Source organism: Triticum urartu, chromosome 5 (assembly GCF_003073215.2).
Source record: "Triticum urartu cultivar G1812 chromosome 5, Tu2.1, whole genome shotgun sequence".
In the NCBI taxonomy this organism is placed as follows: Eukaryota; Viridiplantae; Streptophyta; class Magnoliopsida; order Poales; family Poaceae; genus Triticum; species Triticum urartu.
Genome location: NC_053026.1, coordinates 482,512,221 through 482,524,977, shown reverse-complemented (window position 1 = coordinate 482,524,977; position 12,757 = coordinate 482,512,221). Strand labels below are relative to the sequence as shown.

At 42.7% G+C, this 12,757-nt stretch overlaps 1 pseudogene; it reads right to left on the bottom strand.

Annotated features, from left to right (window-relative positions):
* Positions 1–3,791: 3,791 nt before the first annotated feature.
* LOC125507204 lies at positions 3,792–9,541 on the bottom strand (annotated as a pseudogene).
* Between the last annotated feature and the right edge of the window lie 3,216 nt (positions 9,542–12,757).

Sequence of the window (12,757 nt, the reverse complement as noted above, 5' to 3'; positions counted from 1 at the left end):
TGAGTCATTTAGGATTTATATATCGAAGAGTTTGGAATTCTTTTTACTTCCCAGTCCCTTCATCGCTCTGGTGAGGCATCATGACATAGAGTTTTGACTCGTCTCTTCTCAAATTTCACTAAAAAAAATTAGGATCATGCGGGTATCTTGGAATCGTTCCGATCGATTTGTGACGAGAACATTGTTCTTGGTGCCTCCTATCATTTAGGGGTTGTGGCAGTGTCCCGGGGAGTTGAGCTCTGAGGTGTTGTCATCACAATTTTATCGTTGAGATTCTGGAATACCTGAGTTTCGCCGACATCAAAAATCTCTTTTATGCAGTTGTTGGTGAGATAACCTCGAGGCCACCCAGTACTGGGGCGGGAGTTCGGGAGTATTGCCATAACTTGTATAACGGATGCTTTTCGAAGGTTGAGGTAAATGATTTCCAAAGGTTTCTCGGTTATGTGTTGAAGGATGGATACAGCTGGATGTAGGATTTGCTAGATTTGGGTGAGATATTATGCTTCCCCTGTATCCCTAACACCTGATTGCATAACCGGAAAGGTTCGGGAGTTTCATAGGTGGGAATTCTTGTAGCTCTAGTTCTTCTTCCGTGGATATTTGGTTTGGGATTGGGTAATCCTCACCAAGTATTTGTTCTTGTCCGTACCTTGTTGTTTTTCTTCTACCTCAATTCTAAGTGGCTTCTCAATTTATGGAAATGTGACCATTTCAATTGGAATGCATTCGTTCATTTTGTTCGGATGTGAAGACTATATGTTGCAATTTCAACCCGTTTGATTCAGCTTAAATATTTGTCTGTCAATGTGCTAACGGATGTCACTGTTGGGGAACGTAGCAATAATTAAAAAATTTCCTATGTGTCACCAAGATCAATCTAGGAGATACTAGCAACGAGAGAGAGAGTGCATCTTCATACCCTTGAATATCACTAAGCGGAAGCATTCAAGAGAACGGGGTTGATGAAGTCGTACTCGTCGTGATCCAAATCACCGATGATCCTAGTGCCGAACGGATGGCACCTCCGTGTTCAACACACATAAGGAATGGAGAGACATCTCCTCCTTCTTGATCCAGCAAGGGGAGAGGAGAGGTTGATGGAGATCCAGCAGCACGACGACGTAGTGGTGGAAGTAGCGGGATCCCGGCAGGGCTTCGCCAAGCACAAGCGGGGAGGAAGAGGTGTCACGGGAGGGAGGGAGGTGCCAGGGCTTCAGGTGAGGCTGCCCTCCCTCCCCTCCACTATATATAGGGGCCTAGGGGGGCGCCGGCCCCTTGTAGATCCCATCTAGGGAGGGGGGGCAGCCCTAGGGGTGGCTTGGCCTCCAAGCCAAGTGGAGGCGCCCCCACCCCTTAGGGTTTCCAACCCTAGGCGCATGGGAGGCCCAAGGGGGGGTGCACCAGCCCACCAGGGGCTGGTTCCCACGCCCCTTCAGCCCATGGGGCCCTCCGGGATAGGTGGCCCCACCCGGTGGACCCCCGGGACCCTTCCGGTGGTCCCGGTACAATACGGATGACCCCCGAAACCTTCCCGGTGGCCGAAACTGGACTTCTTATATATAAATCTTTACCTCTGGACCATTCCGGAACTCCTCGTGACGTCCGGGATATCATCCGGGACTCCGAACAACTTTCGGGTTACCGCATACTAATATCTCTACAAGTCTAGCGTCACCGAACCTTAAGTGTGTAGACCCTACGGGTTCGGGAGACATGTAGACATGACCGAGACAACTCTCCGGTCAATAACCAACAGCGGGATCTGGATACCCATGTTGGCTCCCACATGCTCCACGATGATCTCATTGGATGAACCACGATGTCGAGGATTCAATCAATCCCGTATTCAATTCCCTTTGTCTATCGGTATGATACTTGCCTGAGATTCGATCGTCGGTATCCCGATACCTTGTTCAATCTCATTACCGGCAAGTCTCTTTACTTTTTCCGTAACACATCATACCGTGATCAACTCCTTGGTCACGTTGTGCACATGATGACGATGTCCTACCGAGTGGGCCCAGAGATACCTCTCCGTTACACGGAGTGACAAATCCCAGTCTCGATTCGTGCCAACCCAACAGACACTTTCGGAGATACCCGCAGTGCACCTTTATAGCCACCCAGTTACGTTGTGACGTTTGGTACACCCAAAGCATTCCTACGGTATCCGGGAGTTGCACAATCTCATGGTCTAAGGAAATGATACTTGACATTAGAAAAGCTTTAGCATACGAACTACACGATCTTGTGCTAGGCTTAGGATTGGGTCTTGTCCATCATATCATTCTCCTAATGATGTGATCCCGTTATCAATGACATCCAATATCCATGGTCAGGAAACTGTAACCATCTATTGATCAACGAGCTAGTCAACTAGAGGCTTACTAGGGACATGGTGTTGTCTATGTATCCACACATGTATCTGTGTTTCCTATCAATACAATTCTAGCATGGATAATAAACGATTATCATGAACAAGGAAATATAATAATAACTAATTTATTATTGCCTCTAGGGCATATTTCCAAAAGTCTCCCACTTGCACTAGAGTCAATAATCCAGTTCACATCGCTATGTGATTAACACTCAAGGTCACATCCCCATGTGACTAACACCCAAAGAGTTTACTAGAGTCAATAATCTAGTTCACATTACCATGTGATTAACACTTAATGAGTTCTGGGTTTGATCATGTTATGCTTGTGAGAGATGTTATAGTCAACGGGTCTGAACCTTTTAGATCCATGTGTGCTTTACAAATCTCTATGTCATCTTGTAGATGCAGCTACCACGCGCTACTTGGAGCTATTCCAAATAACTGCTCTACTATACGAATCCGGTTTACTCCTCAGAGTCATCCAGATTAGTGTCAAAGTTTGCATCGACGCAACTCTTTACGACGAACTCTTTTACCACCTCCATAATTGAGAAAACTAGATGACCCGGTGCGCCAAATGACGCAGAGACCCATTTGAAACCATGTTCGTGTTGAGAAATATTTGCCTTTTTAGTAACTTTATGTTTGATCAAGGATAGAGACCATGTTAAACCCAAAGTGTTTTCAACGTGTATTTGGACAACGTGCCATTTGGCTCTATGTTACCCAAGTAAGGTGCAAGGTCCAAATTCAAGCATCAAGGGTAATGATTCTAAACCTTTTGTAACAGAAACCTTTGCATTTGTTAGTAACTTTGAGTTTTAGCAAGCACCGAGGGTAATAATTATAAACCTTTTATATGAAAAATTAAGGAATACCTATGTTCAAACTATATACTTTAGCATGTGAAACTAATTCAAACTGTGCAAGTTGAAATATTTAGAGACCGATCGTAAAATTGCCGGCTCCACTCTACTGCGACGCGAGGGCCGGCTTGCTGCACCTTCCCCACATAATTGGCCATAAAATTTTCAATTGTCTACATTAGTATTTCTTAGACACCATATAGGAGATGGGAGAAAAGTAAAAACATTGTTAAATGAAAACTATGTACCTTAGCTATCTAAGGCTTATGAAAACTGCAATCTTGAAAGAGGAAAACAACATTAGAAATCTTAATGTTCCTGGTCCTGAATAGTGTATTCGTCTAAATATGTAGTTGATCACCCGGTGCAAAGTAAAAAACTTCTCATGATATACCGCTGGGAACCTAAAAGCAAGTCATCACACATACAAACATTCCAAGGGAAAATGCGTAAACTCACAACTCAAACAAACTACTAACAAGACCATGTATGATTTTGCAGCTTAGAATCTACATAAAATAGAACAGTGCAGGTAACCTCTGCCTAAATCTCACTACTAACTTTATTCAAACATTTATTCTTAGATCATTCGTACTCCTTTTATGTACAAATCATGCAATATCTCTGTCTAAATCAATGCCAATGCATGCACATGCACAAGTCTAAACTAAACAACATATATGATATAGCATAATTATATGATCTAAAATAGATGCATGATCAGGGGAGGAAGATGGTGAAGCCAAAGATGAGCAACTGAGATTGGGGAACGACGACCGGCGAGCAGTAGCCCATAGGGATGGCCGGCTCCATTCGACCATGACGCGAGCAACGCCGGAGCTCCGGCCTGGCTGCTCCTTCCCCATGCCCGTCCTACTCATCCTCCCCCGCTTCTCCACACCAAGCATGAAGACCACACCAGCCAGGCTCTCTTTATGGCGACGACCTGCGCCCGATCCAGAATCCTTGCTACACAAGGAAATAGATGACCCGAAGCAGTCCAATAATTAGTAGCATCAGAGATCTCATACATAGCGCATTCAGAAATATAACGGTTTACATTCTGGTCAATGGCAGCATGAAGTCCAAAAGCATCAAGTGAAGCAAGAAGAAAGGTTTAAAGATAGTTCAAGGTAAAGAAAATCCTTAGGGTTATTTACAACAATTTATTTAGGTTGCTTTCATAAAGCATAGTGCGACACCATCCAGTTAACAATATGAAGTGGATGGCCGTCTCAATTCCTTGCTTCATGCGATGAACAAATCTGTGTGAAAATACACAATGTTAGTTACTGCATGGACACAATGTGTTGGAAAGTTGACCGAAAATGGTAATTATATTACTTTATCATAGGTTATGGGAGTAATCACTGCATATTCCATCGGTACCAAAGATTAGCTAAAATAACTCTTTTCTAGGAAACAAATGACAATCTATCTGGTGTAGATATATACTATAGATGCAGTGTTTTCAGCAAACCAATTAGCTTTACACTTAGAACCCAGCTCAGAATAAAAAGGGAACTTATAATGAGAAAGGAGGGAATTTTATAAGCATATTAATCTCTACATCATAGACTCTTTGTGAATCTGGACCATTATTAATAATTTAACATGTCATGACCTATTTTGTTCTCATGTCAATGGAAAGAAACACCTACTCACACATGTAAAAAGGCTAAAGCTACCACTGAACCAAAGCTATGAAGAAACATCAATTCTAATGTTGTGTGAAACAACCTTTTGTCAGAACAAACCAAGCCTATGCAAAACTGTAATGCAAATTATAGAATAAACTTAGTAACACAACTATTTGTTTGTTTGATGGAAAATTTTAATTCTACGAAAGAAAGCAAAATGCTGAGAGACTTATCAAGGGATACCTGAATTTCATTGGCGTGTGCAATTTCTAGGAGTAAAGAACTCTGTTGCTCACATTCATATACATCTTCTAATCAAGAATAGTCTACAAAAGTGCATGCTAAGATGTAGTCTGAAGAAAACAATTATAAGTATGCCCAAACCAGAAAATCGATGTAATATCTTGTAAAACAAATATCAAAATCATGCCTAATTTCACCTTTTAGGGATTAGAGCAAGATTCAGAAATAGAACCATCCTTATTAAATGCTCTCTGCTCTGAACCACAGTTTTAGAATGATTCTGAAAGTACAAATTCCTAGAGGCTTCTTGATGTAAATTTGGAACAAATATGAATCCAATGTATGGAGAAATAAGACAGAGGCCAATTTTTTTTCTACTAAGATGTATCTTGTATGAAACTGCGCCCAGATACAATTGGTATCAAACAATTTGGTTCCAGGTATTAAAAGGAAAAGGTAACCTCCTTATTTTTCAGGTAATATCAAAAATGTGGGTCTACAAAAGATTTAATAGACCTACAGAGTTAGTTTCTGAGCTACCAATTTAAATAATTTAATGAGAAAGCTAATCCCACGACCAAAGTGTGTCTGCATGTTGTGCTAACTACACTTTAAGGCTTGAAGAAAATGTACATATATGTTAGGCGACATAACAATGTGATGGTTGTATGCATCAATTAATGCAGAGGCCGGGGGTTTTAACCTCCTTTTCCAAAAACACGTGAGCCATTCATTCAGTAGAAAATTGCAACCAAGTATAGAACCGGCAAATTAAACAATATTTGGATCCATCCTCTAAGAATAGCTATTAATCAAACATCATACCTTGTGTCGTTGGCATAAGTTGATGGCAAGCTAGGACAGCAAATAAAAGTAGATCCGCTACTTCTAGTAATTCTACCAGACACCTGCATGGAGAAAACATGGCATCAGAGGTTAACGATCAAACACGTGGTAAGCATCAAGCAAGGCCATCAACCATTTAAGTAATAATACAGGAAAAGAACCACCATATATGTGAAGGAGCGAGCTTTGAAATAGAACATCGCTGAGGCAAGTTGGCTAATGCGTTTCAATTAGGATAGGATAGGAGTGACAGTTAGTACTTAGAAGCTCTCTTGCTCCTCTTAAGAACTTAAAAGGTCCTTTCTTTTCTTTTCTCGACAATACGTGTTGGGAGACCAGCTCATGAACAGAAAGCATTCCAGCGAGGATGCACATACTTAATATGGTTTGGCTCATAACATAGTTGAAATTCGTTGTCTCAATAGTGCTTCACATTAATTTTGGTAGAAACATATTTCACATTAATTTTGGTAGAAACATATTTCACATTAATTTTAATTAAGAGGAGCAGGGGCATTTAATGGCAGATGCAAGCAATTGTGATCAGCAGAAAAGGCTAAATCGTCAGGGTGCCGACGACATAGATCAATTCTTTGTTTGGGAACTGACCTTATGATGAACCAACTTGGGTCGACACACACATCGTATAAAATCTACCAGACCAGGTACTACCACGACTTGACTCCATGAGGCCCACAAACTTCCAACGACGTGAAACCACCGTCAGCATCAGATAGCTTAATTCATAAATCCTGGCCCCTCCACCAAACAACTATTTCACATCTTCAGTACAAAAAACAAAGAATGTTTATTTGAAATGATTGACATGTGCTTTATGATTATTTAAATCACAGAATTTTCTCTCTCGTCCATCAACATAAACAGTGAAAGAAAATTAGACCAAAACACCTTTTTATGTAGAAGAGGTGAGCAGACTATTTAAAAACATGGCATATATTTCTGCATATAACTCAATGTGAAGTGGAGTAGTGGCTGACCTTGCAAAAAGACTCCTTTTCTCGAGGGAGTTAAGCCATGCATATTAGAGGCGAGTAGAGAGCGGCCGTACTTGTCACCGGCTTCCACGTAGCCGCACCATAAGCACGAAGCTGAGAGGCCATAAACATGCAGAGGCTGCTTTCAAAGATTACACAGGTTACTCTCCAGGAAGAAAATATATAATTCATAGAATTATATTGACATGGAAAATCTTTTGATCTCCATGATTCCACTGAGATTGGTTTGCCTGGGGCTGGGGACCCACTCAGGACTATAGGATAGCAAAATCAACGGATCAAACAAACTGCACAGTGGGAAATTTCATGGCAATACAAGACCAGGAGGAGGGACCCTGTGATAGCAGGGTGGATTCAGTTGGGGGTGATGAACCCCGAGCTCTCCGTCGCCAAAGAGTCCCTCATTTGCCACCACCGAAATTACTCTCAATTAGTCTACTCCTGGTTAGGCCTGAACCAGACGATTATTCAAAATTCAGTTTAGCAGAGATTTCGAGCACCACCTACCGCTAGCTGCTGGGGGATTCATGCAATGACCGCAGTAACCTAAGCCAATGCAGTAATGGCATGATACAACACAAAACTGGGCACACGTTGTTCTGTGTTTTAAACAGACCACACAGAAAATAGGAACCAAATCAAACACTGAATCGTCGGGCACTAAATTCATCATGTAGACCATATGTCCTAGGAATGCAGCTAAACTATGCTCCGAATTGGTGCACACAAGACCAACAGATTACTACACACGAGACTTGTATGCGGATACACATCAGTAACAAATCATCAAGTGCATTCCCTGAAAATCACTCCGTTATATAGCAGACCAAATTAGTAAGACGCGAACAATGAAGAATATCTTCCTTGAATCAGACACCAAAGCCATCAAAAGTCTATGGGTTACACATTAACAATATAGCGCTGTCATTCCCATCTTTTACACGAAAACAGCATATAGTCATGTTCTTGTATATCATGCACCAAAGAAATAACAGGTATCTGCTGCTGCATCAACATGTTTTTCTTTGTACTACTTTCCCTTTTGCACCGTCCAAAAAAAATCGATTTTTTGGTTTGCAAGGCCTCTTGCTCTGGGAATACACAACCATGTATCCTCATTTGATAGGTCATGAAGATTGGATCAAAAATTGCGTGAAAACTCTAGACCAAAATAAAAAATGCATCCCTGCCGGTCCAGCATTTATAATACAAATGCAATATTATTTTAGCATCTAACAACAAGCAGACAAGTACAAAAGATGCTGTTTTTCATAACCTCACCAGAGATGCGGAGAGCAAAAAGAGGGCAAATTCCCCAAAACTTATTAGCGAATGTGTCACTTCAAGCGTATCCTAGAGAAACTATGCTTCTTGGCTGTCTTTTGACATCTCTTCCATTTCCAATTCCTTGACTGCTGCTATGAGGCTGCGGGTAATGCCCTTAAGGTATAGTCCACTTCCCTCCATTTTCTCCAGGAGCTTCTCAGCTATTCTCCAGTCCATAGCCTTTAGACATAACGACTGGATGAGTTTGTTATACTCATCCACATTTGGCTGTACCCCGTCCTCCTTCATCTCCTTTAGGCACTCCAGGGCCTTCTCAAACTCCTCCATCTTGCAGTAACCACAGATCAGTATGTGATAATGGGCTTCATCAATCATGCCTCCCTTTGCGTAGCCACTCATGATCATGCTGTATGTATAAACATCAGGGCGCAGCCCTCGCCTCTCCATCACCCTAATCATATCCTTTGCGTTCCTCCATTTCTCCCTCTTTAGACAATCCTGTGATGACAAATTTGAACACTGCACTACCAGGAGCTGGGCCAAGATTCACCATCCTCATCAACAACTTCTTTGCATCCTTCACATTCTTCATCCTGCACAAACTATGTATAACGGCAGCCAAGGACTTGCCTGCATGCTTAAGAGACTCTCCTTTGTATTCCTCCAATAGCTCCAGAGCCATACTGATGGTCTCATCATTCTTCGCCAAAGCACCAACAAGGAAATCCAAGGATGACTTAGCCACGTAGGAATCTGAACCTTCTTCTCCTTCACTGCTAGGTATACTGAATGTGCCTCCGTCACCTTCTTCCCCTTGCAAAAGAAGGTCACAATCTCACCGGCCTTCTTCCCATCAGCAAAGCACCCAGAGCTAATCATCTTCTCGCAAACTCCCCATGCAGCACCAACCATGGACTTCTTTCCAGCCGCTTGAATCGCCAGATAATAGCTGTCACCGTCCGAGGTACAGCCAAACTCACTGAACTTATCAAGCACCTCTAGCGCCACCTTCGATTTCTCGAGCTTCCAGAACATTGCTAGCACTCTGTTTAGCAGTGGGGTGCTCCAGGGTTAGCCGCAGATGATGTTGGAGGACCAATGGAGATGGTAGGGGAACGATAGGAGAGCACGGGAAGGTGCTGGATGGCCGCTGGGGTCGCCGGAGCGGGCCGGAATCGGCCGGCGGTTGCTGCCCTTCTCCAGATCGAGGCTGCACTCCTGGCCTCTCCTGCTCCAGATCGAGGCCCGGATCGAGGCCATGCTCGGGAAGAGAGGAAGAGGAGGGGGAGGCGGAGCAACCCTTCTCTGGCCGCTACCAGGCGGGGAGGCGGAGCTGCGACGAGCGGCGGAGGAAGGGAGAGAAGGAGACGGAGGAGTGGCTGCGTGGCCGTGCGGGTCCTGCGGCGCGTCGCCGAGGGGATGGGAGCCGGCGACAGCAGGAGGGGGCGGGGAAGAGAAGAGTGGAGGGAGGAGAGGGAGATAGAGGAGGGCTCGCGGCGGAGGCGAGCGCGTGTGGATGAGGAGGGAGCTCAGGGAGGCGGCTGCGGGTGCGTGGGAGAAAGGTTTGGGGGCTAGGTTTCTACAAGCGGAGCGGCTGACTTTTATACACCTGCACGTGAAAGTACAATAATGCCCTCGGGGGGGCACGAAATCTACAAGCGGTGGCACGAGCGATTTAAAGGCGACGTGGAGGGCGCGGTTCTGCCTAGCAGTCTAGGAGGGTTTATATGTTCAATTCCTTAGTCCACTAGTTACTAAGGATAAGTTCGGCCGCTGTCACGTGATCCATTCCTGGATCACTCTTGTACCCCTTGACTGACTCATGGCAAGGCACACTTCAGGTGCGGTACACAGCATAGCATACTATAGAGCCTACGTCTAAAGCATAGGGGACGACCTTCGTCCTTTCTCTCTCTTCTGCCGCGGTCAGGTCTTGAGTCTTACTCAATACTCACACCTTGTAACACAGCCAAGAACTCCTTCTTTGCTGATCTATTTTGAACTCCTTCAAAATCTTGTCACGGTATGTATTCATTTGAAATTTCTATTAAGCGGTTTTTGATCTATCCTTATATATCTTGATGCTCAATGTTCAAGTAGCTTAATCCAGGTTTTCCATTGAAAAATACTTTTCAAATAACCCTGCATGCTTTCCAGAAATTCTACATCATTTCTGATCAACAATATGTTAACAACATATACTCATCAAAAATTCTATAGTGCTCCCACTCACTTCTTTGGAAATACAAGTTTCTCATAAACTTTGTATAAACCCAAAATCTTTGATCATCTCATCAAAGCGTATATTCCAATTCCGAGATGCTTACTCCAGTCCTTAGAAGGATTGCTGGAGCTTTGCATACTTGTTAGCATCTTTCAGGATTGACAAAACCTTCTGGTTGTATCACATACAACCTTTCCTCAAGAAAAACGTCGAGGAAACAATGTTTTGACATCCTATCTGCAAGATTTCATAAATAATGCAGTAACTGCTAACATAATTCCAACATACTCTTAGCATCACTACGAGTGAGAAAGTCTCATCGTAGTCAACTCCTTGAACTTGTCGGGAAACATTTTAATGACAAGTCGAGCTTTCTTAATGGTGACACTTACCATCAATGTCTGTCTTCCTTTTAAAATCCATCTGCACCTAACAGCCTTACGACCATCAAGTAGTTCTTTCAAAGTCTATACTTTGTTTTATACATGGATTCTCTCTCGGATTTTATGGCCTCGAGCCATTCGTCGGAATCCAGGCCCACCATCGCTTCTCCATAGCTCGTAGGTTCATTGTTGTCTAGCAACATGACTTCCAAGACAGGATTACGTACCACTCTGAAGTAGTACGCATCCTTGTCGACCTATGAGGTTTGGTAGTGACTTGATCCGAAGTTTCATGATCACTATCATAAGCTTCCATTTCAATTGGTGTAGGTGCCACATGAACAACTTCCTGTGCCCTGCTATACACTAGTTGAAGTGACGGTTCAATAACCTCATCAAGTCTCCACCATCCTCCCACTCAATTCTTTCGAGAGAAACTTTTCCTCGAGAAAGGACCCGTTTCTAGAAACAATCACTTTTGCTTCCGGATCTGAAATAGGAGGTATACCCAACTATTTTTGGGTATTCTATGAAGATGCATTTATCCGCTTTGGGTTTGAGCTTATTAGCCTGAAACTTTTTCACATAAGCATTGCAGCCCCAAACTTTTAAGAAACGACAGCTTAGGTTTTTCTAAATCATAGTTCATACGGTGTCGTCTCAACGGAATTGTGTGGTGCCCTATTTAAAGTGAATGCGGTTGTCTCTAATGCCTAACCCATAAACGATAGTGGTAATTCGATAAGAGACATCATGGTATGCACCATATCCAATAGGGTGCAGTTATGATGTTCTGACACACCATCACACTATGGTGTTCCAGGCGGTATTGGTTGTGAAACAATTTCACAATGTCTTAATTGTGTGCCAAACTCGTAACTCAGATATTCATCTCTATGATCATATCATAGACATTTTATCATCTTGTCATGACGATCTTCAACTTCACTCTGAAATTACTTGAACCTTTCAATAATTCAGACTTGTGTTTCATCAAGTAAATATACTCAGCATCTAATCAAATCATCTGTGAAGTAAGAACATAACGATATCCACTGCGTGCCTCAGCACTCATTGGACTGCACACATCAAAATGTATTACTTCCAACAAGTTGCTTTTTTGTTCCATCTTACTGAAAACGAGGTCTTTCAGTCATCTTGCCCATGTGGTATGATTTACATGTCTCAAGTGATTCAAAATCAAGTGAGTCCAAACGATCCATCTGTATGGAGTTTCTTCATGCATATCTACCAATAGACATGGTTCACATGTCTCAATCTTTTCAAAAACGAGTGAGTCCAAAGATCCATCAACATGGAGCTTCTTCATGCGTTTTATACCAATATGACTCAAATAGCAGTGCCACAAGTATGTGGTACTATCATTACTATCTTATATCTTTTGGCATGTGTATCACTACGGTCGGGATTCAATGAACCATTCATTTTAGGTGCAAGACCATTGAAGGTATTATTCAAATAAACAGAGTAACCATTATTCTCCTTAAATGAATAATCGTGTGGTGATAAACATAATCCAATCATGTCTATGCTCAACGCAAACACCAAATAACAATTATTTCGGTTTAACACCAATCCCGATGGTAGAGGGAGCGTGTGATGTTTGATCACATCAACCTTGGAAACACTTCCAACACATATCGTCATCTCACCTTTAGCTAGTCTCCGCAGCCTTTTATTTCGAGTTACTAACGCTTAGCAACCGAACCGGTATTTATTACCCTGGTGCTACTAGGAGTACTAGTAAAGTACACAATAATATGACGTATATCCAAAATACTTCTATCAACCTTGCCAGCCTTCTCATCTACCAAGTATCTAGGGTAGTTCTGCTTCAGTGACCGTTCC